General features: G+C 44.7%; 1 long non-coding RNA gene across 3 annotated transcripts in view; it reads right to left on the reverse strand.

Annotated features, from left to right (window-relative positions):
- LOC107316491 overlaps positions 1-7,260 on the reverse strand; it is a 59,265-nt gene extending 52,005 nt beyond the window's left edge. For 2 of the 3 annotated variants that reach the window (XR_004307979.1, XR_004307980.1), the window contains exons 1-2: positions 6,884-7,259; positions 5,110-5,237 (exon numbers count right to left, since the gene is read on the reverse strand). This is a non-coding gene — a long non-coding RNA (uncharacterized LOC107316491). Of the gene's footprint in view, positions 1-5,109; positions 5,238-6,883 lie in introns of all 3 variants that reach the window. The other variant, XR_001556390.2, reaches the window with a different exon arrangement.
- Positions 7,261-11,887: the final 4,627 nt, after the last annotated feature.

Genomic DNA, 11,887 nt, shown 5'->3' on the forward strand with positions numbered 1-11,887 from the left:
CTGCCCAAAGAAAAGCACATTTATGGAAAATACTGAGGGAGGCCAGCAAAAAAGCAGTAGAACTATCAACTGATATAACCCATTGCTGATGGGTGGGTCTTTTCATTGTCTACTAGGCAAACAATTTGAGCCACGAGGAGATAAGCTGTATGAGGAGCTGGGAAAAGGGGAAACAGCCAGGACTAAAAGAGAACAACATATTTGTCCCATGAATGTCTTTAAGAATGAAGGAGGCATGTTGGCCAGAGGTACACTGTTTCAGCACTTGCATTTGATGTGATGTGAAAAGAAGAGAGCTGTGGATGAGGAAGGAGATATTAATTTACTCTGAGGCTGGGAGAGACCCACCCATGAAGTATCGGGTTGGTTTTCTGAAGGGATTAAGGTGTCCTCACCCTTTTGGGAATTCTCTGTGCTGTTTTTGTTGCTGTCATCCAACAAAGGTGTGGCAGCGGAGAGGTCACAGGAGAGGTGAGCAATGCGTTGAGCACTCTGCTTCCCCCAGGATGGAGCAACACGTAGCAACCAGGCCAGGTGAGTCAGAATAAGGGAAAAACGATATGGAAGACTTCACTGCAGCACGGGAATTTATGCCCGTGCTTCCTGATCAGAGCTTTATAGTCCCTTAAAAGCAACTTTAGTACTCACTGCATTCTGTACATCTTGCTGGTTTCAGTAGAGAAGGCTACAGAAGAAACAAATCAAACTCTTCTTCAGAGAAACAGCCTCAATATGGATTTGCAGGGGATCCATTTAAGCAATCCGTCTGGTAGGGCTTAGGCCTGGTGTGACTTTTTCCCATTATGGAGATCACGGCTGCACTACCTTTCCCCAGTGTAGCAGTGCCAAGGTCAGCAGAGAGTCATTCCTGAACACAAGTGCACTTAAGTTATCTCCCACAGACAAACTCCTACACATGCAACTTCAAGTTACAATGATGATGGCCAAATTCTTATTGGTAACGGCAGGTAGGGCTGCTTTTTGTGGCTTCATAAGGGGCAAAGTAGCCATTAAGAAAAGAAACTTCACTCAGTGAGTAGCATAGCCCTGGAATAGGTCACAGGGAAGGTAGTAACATCTCTATTCGCAGCAGTGAGCAAGATTTGAATAGACAAAGTCCCAGCTGTGCTGTTCTGATGTTGGAGACAGTCCTGCCAGGTGGGAGGTTGGACCACAGGTCTCCTGAGGTCCACTGACACCATCACTGCTATGAGACCTTGAGGGCAGGAATAAAGCAGAGGCAGCTTAAACAGAAAAATCTCCCTAATTTAGATACCTTGTGGGTTTTTGTTTTTTTTTTTTTGCAAGCCATCAAAACATATTTTCAAACAAATAAGGGCAACGCCATGCACAATGGGCAAGCACAGCGTAGGCTGCCAATTCTCTTGCATCCCTCCTAGCCTCATACTGGAAAGCAATGGGTGCACAGGAATACAGAATTAGGGTTCAAGATTTGCAGCCATTATCCCCCTTTGACCTACAGGGAAGCTTTTTATGTGGCGCTCAAGAGGTTCCATCAAGAAACTACAGGAACAACTTGTTTCAAGGCACAAGATGACCACCCACGTTCCACTACCCTGTTGCTCCCACAAGGATGCTCCAGATAACGCCCTTTTGTAACTTCCGAAGATGCTCTTTTGCTGAGGCCATCAAAAAGTCACACTCAAAGCCTTTACACAACAGGGAAAGAATGGCTTTCCATATGAGAAAACCAATACATGCAGCAGCTAGTGACTGGGCACATGCTTGGCTGTCAGCAGCTCTGTGGATGCCACTGGAAATGGCTGCGGGATTTTTAAGGGCACATCAAATTGATTTGGATCTGTTAAAACCGAACGCCTTGAGCTCCATCTGTGTTTCAAGTGTCCCTGCTGGAGGAGCAGAGGGAAGAACAAACACAAGCAGAGAACAGGATTTTCCTTGCCTTATCCCCACTAAGTCTGTTTGTTTAAACAAGATGGGTGGAACCGAAGCCATGCATGGGTGAAACTAAAAGGAGCCAATGTATGTGCCTGACTACTTCATACCAGCACAGTTGCAGAAATACATTCCCTTGCAATGAAAAAGCCAATGGAGTCCCGACAAGTTCTGCTTATCACCAAAGCCTTATTTTAGCCTTTAAATTTTGCTCTTTTCCCCATTACTATTTTACTTCTTCCTGCGTTCAGTATCCCAAGCAGTAGGTTTGCCCTCCTCATGTCACATGCCACCTTTTAAAATAGCTGTTATGGGGTGGGGATTGCCTGCCTGTGCCAGCACCCAAAGGTAACGCCCTGATCTCAGCGGGATTTTTCCACCTTTCCCCATGATTCTGCCCAGGAAGAGGGCAGACAGATCTGTATCTCATCCCCTTCCAACCCATTATTTCACCATCTGCGTAAATTCAGCCTAGCAAATGGTCTGAGTGGCAGACAGCTTTGCACAGTATTAATACAATTAATTTGAACAGTGAAGTTACTCTTCAGGAGTTCAGCCACATACAAAACCTCCTTTACGTCCCTTTCTTTTCTGTGAACAGATCTTTGGACCGCATCAGATACCCAGTTCACCCTTCTGAAGGGATGTGGCCACTGGGCACAATGGGGATGGGTCAGTGGTTGGACTACACAATCTTAGAGGTCTTCTCCAGCTTTAATGATTCTACATTTCCACAAGTCTAAGGCTGGAAAAGGTGTTCTACAGCCCACATCAAGAGCATATTGCACACATGACTTACAGCACAGGGGAGATCTTTCCGGTGTCCTTGGATCACAGTATTGCTATATGCATGTTCCTAACTAAACCACGGCAGACACCTGCAGTGACTCTCCTGCAACAGTTCACAAGTCAACAGGAGACATTTTGTCAATTAGGAGTCAGTGAGCAATGCTCCAAACACAGCCCCAAAGTGCTCCAGCACTACTTGCATGTGCCTGCACAGCACATCCCACCCTACTGCTGAACAACATTGCTCCTACCACCAGCATCACAACAAGCTTCACAGAACTGTGTGCATGAGACATCAAAAAACCAGGACTAGAGTGGAGGAAGAGTTTGGAAACACGTTCTCAGTGAGTAAACATTCCTTTCCCTAAAACAAAACCAAACCTAAAACAACAACAAAACAATTTATTCACACTCTTTGGGAGATGCTAATTAAAGTTTACTTTAAAATACTAGCAGACACGAGTGTGGGCTGTAACAGGAACATACTGTGAAGTGACAGGTCTGCAATAATCCCAAGCCTCAGCCAAGTCTAATTCATTCTGATCACACACAGGTCCGAAAATCCAGGAAGGCTCTCAGAGCAAAAGCATGTGCACTTGTGGGAGGTGCAAGAAGTGGCTGTGGAGCTCCGGAGGCGCGAGAGCGAGAACAGGTGTGAGAGCAAGGGTTAATAAATGAGGGGTGCTGAGGAGCCTGGCTCTGCAGCAAGCAGGAGGAGAGCTCTTCCTGCTTGGCTATGGTGGTGAAACGCCAAACACAGCACAGTAAGGAAAAAACAACCACCCAAACACAAGGGCAATACAGGAATGAAAATTAGTTGTTTCTGGTGATGCCATGTTCCAGTCAAGCCATCTACAGGCAGAGCAACACCAAAGCATTTGTGCCCAGAGTGACACAGAGTGCTGAGGAGAAGGTTGGTGGAGATGAGTTACATATCCATAAGCATGGATCCACACTGTGCTTGTATAGATTCACCTCAAGTATTCCATGCTAGGTAGGAAAAGCTGCAGAATGGGATGAATACTGGTGTTGTTAACACACCCCTTCCTAACTCATAGGTCTCTATTCCTGACAGATGCAAGAATTATATCTATGATGGGCTTAATAAAAGGTGCAGAATACCAATATCTCAGCCCAGAGGTACAAGTGCACCTTGGGTACACAGACAGGGTAAAACACAAACATCTATATTGGTCTGCAGTGCAAAAAAAGACAGAAAAATTCACTATGAGTTTGCCAGCTAGGAGATCACACACAGCAGTCCTGCATCTATTCACTGGGGAAGGCAATGAGAAGAGAAATACTGGGTGCAATAGGAAATCATGTCACTCATTTCCTGCTGCCAGCATCTTTTATTTATTTTAATTCCATCTCTTCCCCCCCCCCCCCAGTATGCTCGTGCCCTGGGAAGGCATTGAATTTCACCAGGATCCCACCTGCACTCACTGCAGCACTCCTCTCTCAGGCAGGCTTTAATTAGATGGGGCAATAAACCATGTGTTAAATGAGTGATTTCACTTTTAATTGCATTTTCCAAAATGTAATAAATAGTTCCATTACAGAGAATGTGAAAGAGACACCAGACAGGCACTCTCTGTTGTCACATCACTGCTTATAGCCATAGAACACCAACTGCTTTCCAGCTTTGTCCAGTGCTGGTGCTTGCTTTCCCTCCATGGCTACTGCATGTGGCTCCACATGCTTCAGATGTGTCTGCTCCTCCTTTCACCAACCCAATATTTCACTGCCCCCCAAAAACTAACCAAAGGAGCACACATCCTTACAAGGAATGAACCTGAGGCAGCTCACAGCCCCCTCCCTTCTCACCTGCAACTCAGTTTGTGCCCTTGAGATGCATGAAAATGCTCTCAGAGCCTTCACTGACAAAGTTTCATTCACAATTTCTTTCCATACTTGTGAGATTCCCACCACTCCCTGAGAGATGAATACATATAGATCCTAAAAACCAACCTAACAGATGGGAAGCAGTTAATGAAGGAGCATTACTTCTTACTGAATCTCAAGCTTTCTCCTTGAGCCTCTGAAGAGCCTGAAATCAAGGTCAGTGTAAATAATTTGGTGTCCCAAAGCTGTTTAATAAAAACACCCCTACGTTTACCAGGCTGCTGCTCAGCCACACTCGCGCTGACACCTCCCTAATTGGGGAGAAGAACTCGAGGGTGGCTGTTCTACATCGAGTAGGATTTCTGGCCAGAAATCTACAGCAGATCAAGTGTCGCATTTGCTGGAATTTGACTTTTTTCCATATTAGGAATCCCTTCAAGCTGATGCACCACATTTAAAAATAAATATTAGTGGTTAATGTCAAGAGGGAACTGCAGCCCTAAGGGGAATTCTTCTTAAAAGCTCGGTTAGATCTGTATCAAATGTGTGCTTACTTACTCTGTGGTCTTTGGTTCACAGGGGCAGCCACCTACAATATCCAAATGAGCCTCCTTCTTTTCTGCTGCCAGGTAATGACAGTCAGTGATGAAGACTGGGACTGCTGGGTGCAACTGAACAGTTTGATCCTGCAAAAAAGAAATGGGATTAGCACCATGAGCCCTGGCCAGTGTAAGTCACAGACCCCAAAGCTCCTGAGACAACTCATCATCTCTGTTTAGCATACAAAAAAGAAGAGAAGAAAGAAGAAGACAGACACTTCAGCAGAGTCTGCTTCGGTGAGACAAGAGAAAATGGTTTCAAACTAAAGGAGAGGAAATTTAGACTGGGATATAAGGAACAAACATTTTGCAATAAAGGTGGTGAAACACTGGCACAGGTCACCCAGACGGGTGGATCCCCCCTCCTTACAGACACTCAAGGTCAGGCTGGACGGAGCTCTGAGCACCTGATGCAGTCTCTGTTCACTGCAGGGGAATTAGACTGAATGACCTTTAAGGGTCCCTTCCAACTCACACCATTCTATGATGATACGGATGTGGTGCCTGGGAATTGGCCAAGTGTCTCAGTTCAGCGGCAGAGAGAGCTGCCATCAGCATCAGGGGATGAGATGGTTTCCCTCTCATCCATGCCTGTGTACAAGACACAGCTCTAGGCATGGGCTCTTATTTCTGCCCAAACCTCCTGAAATACATTGCCTTTTTGACATCAACAGATTTTAAGGTATCCAAGAAGCTTGCAACTACAATTGTCACTTATAAATAGCTTATAATTATATATCAATATAAGAACAGGTACAATACACAGCTGCAGATGCATCTGGCAATGGGGAGATGGGATTTCAAGGCCAGGCTACCTTCAGTGTCCCTAAATTACATCCATTATTGTACTTGGATGTGGCATTTTTGGGTCTCAGTCTAAGACACAGCACATGGAGAAATGCCTTCAGGTACAGAAGTGCTGAATTACACACCTGCATGGACTTCTGAAGGACGGGCCCCAGCCCTATCAACTTTTTAATCTCAACCTGAAAAATATCTTTATATTTTATAACCATCCGTTGCATGTCTGACCAGCTTCAAATCTACAAAGTAGTTAAAAATCCAATTATTTTGCACGTTAAGAAAAAAAAAGTGCACAGCACACGTTAGGTGTAAAACCTCACAGCAAAAACCAATTGCTTAGCAGATATAAACAGCCTGATTGAGATACATGGCATAAATTTTGCATAATCAGCAGCAGTGGCTAAATGTTCTTAATCACATTTTAACCACCTACTTGCAAAGTTACGTTAAGTGACCACAAAATACCCAAATGCCTGAAGATAATGTTTTTCTAGTTATTAAGTCAGCCTTTTTGTTCTTGTTTCATACATCACCTTATTGAACTGGTCACTCAGCTGCCCTTTACCTGTTTGGGAAATAATTCCTCCAAGAACAACACACCCTCAGGCTTACTTCTACTTAGGTTGTGCTATAAGCTAAATTGGCCCTAAATCAGGGAAAGCCCTGAAGATGTATTTAAATGTGACGTTCTTAAACTCCATTTGCAGTACTACATGAACACGCATGTCAAAACATTGCCAATGCACAGGCCACATATAGATCCCAAATTAAATAACTGCAAAATCTTATCCATCTGGAGCAGCCGGGCACCTTGGTCTGGGTTTATTTCATCACATCCCATGGCTTGCTTTCTGGTGCACATCTTCCAGCACCCACCCACCCCCCCCAATTCCACCAACATTTCCTTGCCAAGAGGTGCTGAAGGTTACCTGGTCTTTGCTGTCTTTTTCATGGAAGAAGGAAGAAAGTGTTGATCTGCTGCCTGGTTGCTGCAGTCAGAAGCTGATAACAATGTTATTTTTGCATTTTCCAACAACAAATCTTAGAAAGCGTCTTCCTGAATACTGTGATCTCACAATGTCAAAGCTCTCTCCGTGCCTGGTGTTCACCCAGTATGGAACCTGGAGGCCTTTACAGAAGAAGACAGAGAAGAGTTTGCTTTCCAGGACTCTTCACCTCCTGCAGAGAACACACTGTTAGCACCATTCAAGCTCCTGCTCTCAAAAGGAAATCATGTCCTCATCTCTATAAATGAAGAGAGCAGGATTTGATAGGGCAAGTGGAGAATCATGGCCACCTGAGTCAGGTAGGACTATTGGCAGCTCTTTTCTTCCTAGCTCTGATGGCTTTCAGCTGTCACTACACCTGGGACTAAGTCAAACGTGTGCTTATCCTGCTGAGCAAAGTTATTTCAGCTTCTACAATAAATCAAGGGCATTAGCAAAGCCTTTCACAGGCTGCAATAAAGAACCATCCTGTATTTAACACACAGCAACTTCCAGCTGAGATTAAGCATGCTCTTTTAATTTCCATTGCTTAATTGTGAGCCAAGTCCTGGCTGCCCCAATCACCTCCTGCTGGGGTAGGGAGAACCCACAGCATTCTAAGCATGGGGCCCAGAAAGATCCAGCATCCCCTGAGCATCCCTGCAGGCTTGGGCTCACCTGGGTTGCTTGTATCCATTTTCACTAATCAGTAAAAAATAACTCATTTTGGACATCTTATAACATGGTCCCATGCTCCAGGGACTACACATGTTCAGTGGAAAATGGAATGGCTGTGGGCACCATTTGAAGCAGTACTGTAAACCAATTCCCAGCCAAAGCAGCTGTTTGTACATGATTACCCCTCCCCTCCGAGTCATGCTGTGTTACTGTGATAGACCATTGGTGCTTCCCATCAAGTTAGGTTGGGGTGTTTAGCAAACCCTTTCAGGGAGAAGAATTAATTTTGCACATACTGAACAAAGGCAGAGAAATAAACATCCCAGACATCTGCCATTTCTGCAGTGGAAAAAAGTTCCTCATTGGCAACCTAACACCAGTTATGAAGAGTCATGCAAACACACCGCAGTTCTGAAAAATGGCATCTGATGGACCTTCAGCTGCTGCTGCAAGAGGATGATGAACGCTTCCCTTACAGGATGGTGCCACCATCTTCTGGCTCAGAGTCGAGTGTTTCAAATGAGCAGAGGAATCTGCTGCTGAAAATAAAATTACAAATGAAGGACTGAGGAGAGTGGAGACCTTTTTGTGTCTGTTTCTCTGTGAAACTTTGTGAAGTTTATTGGAGGCGGCTTCCTGCATTCACAGAAAGCTACATTTCTTTGTCAATACCCCAATACGCCTGCAGTACGATGTCAGAGCCAGAACAGCTTTTAACCATTTCCTTTCAGATAAATGCAATCATCTGCTCAGATGTACTTATCATAAATCGGATGAAATCTTTTGTCATCTCTTCGAAGGCTTCTCCCCCACTGCAGTAGGAACAGTCACGTAACCAACTGCTGATAGCAGAACATGTGGACTTCGAATAGGTTGGCTGTGTCACTCCGAGTCCTAGCTCCATAGCACTAACTTTAATTGCCAGATATTTTCCACCTGCTCCTCTCAAATTTTGTATGAATATACAGGAGATTTCCACTATGAAGTAGCTTTCGACACCATATGGGAGACTAAGTTATTCCCATTTCAAAGTTGAGTTTGTGAGACCAAGAAAAACAGCTTGTTGACACTTGAAAATTGACTAGAAGAGTTTTTTTGGATGCTCTTAAGCTAGAATAAGAAAATGTATTAAATCAAGTTAAAATAAGTAAATGCTTATTCCAGAATATGTGCTATTATATTTTGCATTAAATAGATCAGTTACAACGGATGTGCTTCTAGATATAGGTGAAGAGTCTTCAGGCTCTCAGAAGCAAAGGTTACACCTTCATTTACTTCACTGGGTCAAGATGTTGAGAAGGGGACTGAAGGGCTGCAACCCTGAGCCTTAGCAGAGCTTTCATGGTCCCCATAAGAGAAACCTGAGCCTGGAGTGGATGAAGATTCTATCTCTGTTGTGAACAGGCAGGAAGAGCTGCTCGTCTCAAGACAAGACAACAGCCTTTCAGTATTTAAAGAGTGGCTATAAGAAGGAAGGGGACAAACTCTTTAGCAGGGTCTGCTGTGTCAGGACAACAGGAAATGGTTCCAAACGAAAAGGGAGATTTAGACTGGATATAAGGAAAAAGTGTTGTTTTTTTTTTTGCAATGAAGGTGGTGAAGCACTGGCACAGGTTGCTCACAGAGGTGGTAGATGCCCGCTCCCTGAGCACCTGAGGGAGCTGTAGGCATCCCTGTTCACTGCAGGGGAGTCGGACCAGATGGTCTTTAGGAGTCCCTTCCAACTCAAATGATTCTAACATCCTTTGAGCATCACACCATAAGGTGGTTGCCCCAGCTCAACAAATGGAACAGGGAACCTATGGCAGAGGAAAGATGAGGATGGAGGTATCACTCATCTTACCTCTCCGTAGCTCTGTACTTCTGGGTTCTTGTCACACTTGACCTTCACTCCTCAACCTGGCACTTCAGTCTTCCAGTTGAAGAATGTGAGCAGGATAACTCTCTTTCCCTTGAAAAGAAAATGAAAGATTCTGTCACTCAGTATCTGATTGGCTAAAGCATATTTGTCAAATATGAGATCTAATTGCAACCTTTGAATGAAGACCAGATGCATCTTTTCTACGCACTGAAAGAGTGAAATTATCACCCTAGAATAATTCATCCAGGAGAAAAGGTAACTTCTACCACGCAGCCATCATCACTCAGTGAGACTTGAAGTTCTCTGGAGATAACAACTTGAACATAAGCACTCATCATGCAGGCAAATTATGATAAAGTTCACAGAATGCTGAGAAGCTCGAAGCTGCCTGACAAAATGAACAAGTCTTGGGTGTCCAAATCCCTAGCAAACCCTTGTACACCCCAGCTACAGAGCATACTGCTCTGGGTACCCAAGGCACGCTTACATCTTGGAGTCAAACCTCAGACTATTTCTAATCTTCTTCCCTATTTAAACTTGCCCGCTTTTTTAAGTGCACAAGGGGATGCAAACAGGCTGGTGAAACCCATCTTACATTAGTGCTTCTTTGGTCCATCTCTCTGCCTGGAGGGACCAGCGAAATATCAGCACTCAGACCTGGCTCAGTTATCTGTACTTTAGAGCTATACGTGTTGCTGGTACTTACGGACATTTTGGGAAGTGGGAGAGGCTCACAGAATGGGGAGATATCACATATATGTTAAGGGACAGAAGACAGTGGTTAATGAGAATGTTACTGAGCTGTATGCTGGGTGTAAAGATGGTCAGAGGATATATAGATTCAAAGAATCATAGGATAGCTTTAGATTGAAAGGGAACTTAAAGCCCATCCATTTCCAACCCCCTGCCATGGGCTGGTTGCTCCCACCAGATCAGGCTGCCCAGGGCCCCATCCAGCCCAGCTCTGAGCACCCTCTGGGGATGGGGCACCCACAGCTTCTCTGGGCAGTCTGAGCATGATGCGAATGCTATGGACAAAGCAGCGGAGGTGGTGCTGGGTCTGGCTTGAGGAACTCCATCGGGTTTCATGACAAGGTTTTGGGAGCAGAGGTTCTTCTGAGAAGAGACCAGAAGCTGCCCTATGATAGATAAGAGCCAGTTCCAAGCCACGTGCCTCAATTTTCCCATAATTGTCAGGCATAGACTGTCCCCTGACTACAATTAGAGAAGCTGAGAGAGAAATGAGCCAGCAACAAACCAAGGAAAATCACAAAACCATAATGGTTGGAAAAGACCACTAAGATCATCTCGTCCAACCATCAAAGCAGACAACAGCTGCAGAAGCAGCAAACATCAGAGGAGACCAATAGGACAGCCCCCAACTCCAACCCGTTGTGTGCAGCGAGCACCAGCACACATCCAAAGGCACCAGGCATTCACAGACAGGGTCCAATGGAGGAACAAATGATGAGCTCAGCTGCTCTTTACTTAAGGACACATCGCACACGCTGGCATGGGAGGGAACACAATTTTTCTGCCACAAAGAATATTCCGTGAGAAAATACAGGTGTGTTTCTCATGCCCAGAGAGAAGAAGAATTACAGCCTTAGAATTCCTCAGCTGGGCCAACCATTCATTCAGGTGGCAGAAAAAAAAAATAAAGAATCCTGCCTGACAGGCTGCCACCTGCAATCAGAGGCAGGTTCCTGGCCTAGGAGCAGCCCACTCCAGAAGGGCTACATCTGAAGGAGGTAAAAGGAAGCTCTTTGTTTTGGGGAAAAAAAATAACAAAACCTTTTTTTTTTTTCCTAAGAAGACAAATCACTTGGATCTACAGAACAGCTGCACAACGGGTTGGGCAGTGTAATGTTAGGGGTTTCCATGGTACAACCAGAACTGTCTTGTTTCTGTGCTATCTGCACATGTATCAAAAATCATTTCCCTCCCAAAGAGGCTGCAAGAGCATTAGAATGGCATTTGGAAGCCTGAAAGTAAAACAGGGCTTTGGCTTTTCTTTTCATCTCCCCGTAGCAGAACTTCACTTTACCTGGAAAATATTGCATCACCAGAATTTCACTTCCCCCTTTGCTTCTTCGGTAACATCTCTAGAGGCAGGAAAACACTAGACAGCAAACGGCAAGGAGAATTACAAACGTGACAGAAAGCGAAGTCACAGGCAGTAAATGGGCTTCTGTTGGTTTGTGCTTTCCTTCTTCAATGAGTAGAAAGGGAAGAGATGGAAAAAGCCCTGACGTCAAAAATTGTAAAAGTCTGGGCACTTGATACTGTTTCAAGATTCATCCCCTGTAGAACAAAGTATCAGTTCAAACCAACCACAGGCTAATCTGCTACAATCTGCAAACTTCTTTGTCTAGTTATTGTGGTGAGTGCCAAATATGGAAGACAGG

The sequence above is a fragment of the Coturnix japonica genome, chromosome 7 (assembly GCF_001577835.2).
Source record: "Coturnix japonica isolate 7356 chromosome 7, Coturnix japonica 2.1, whole genome shotgun sequence".
Taxonomy (NCBI): domain Eukaryota; kingdom Metazoa; phylum Chordata; class Aves; order Galliformes; family Phasianidae; genus Coturnix; species Coturnix japonica.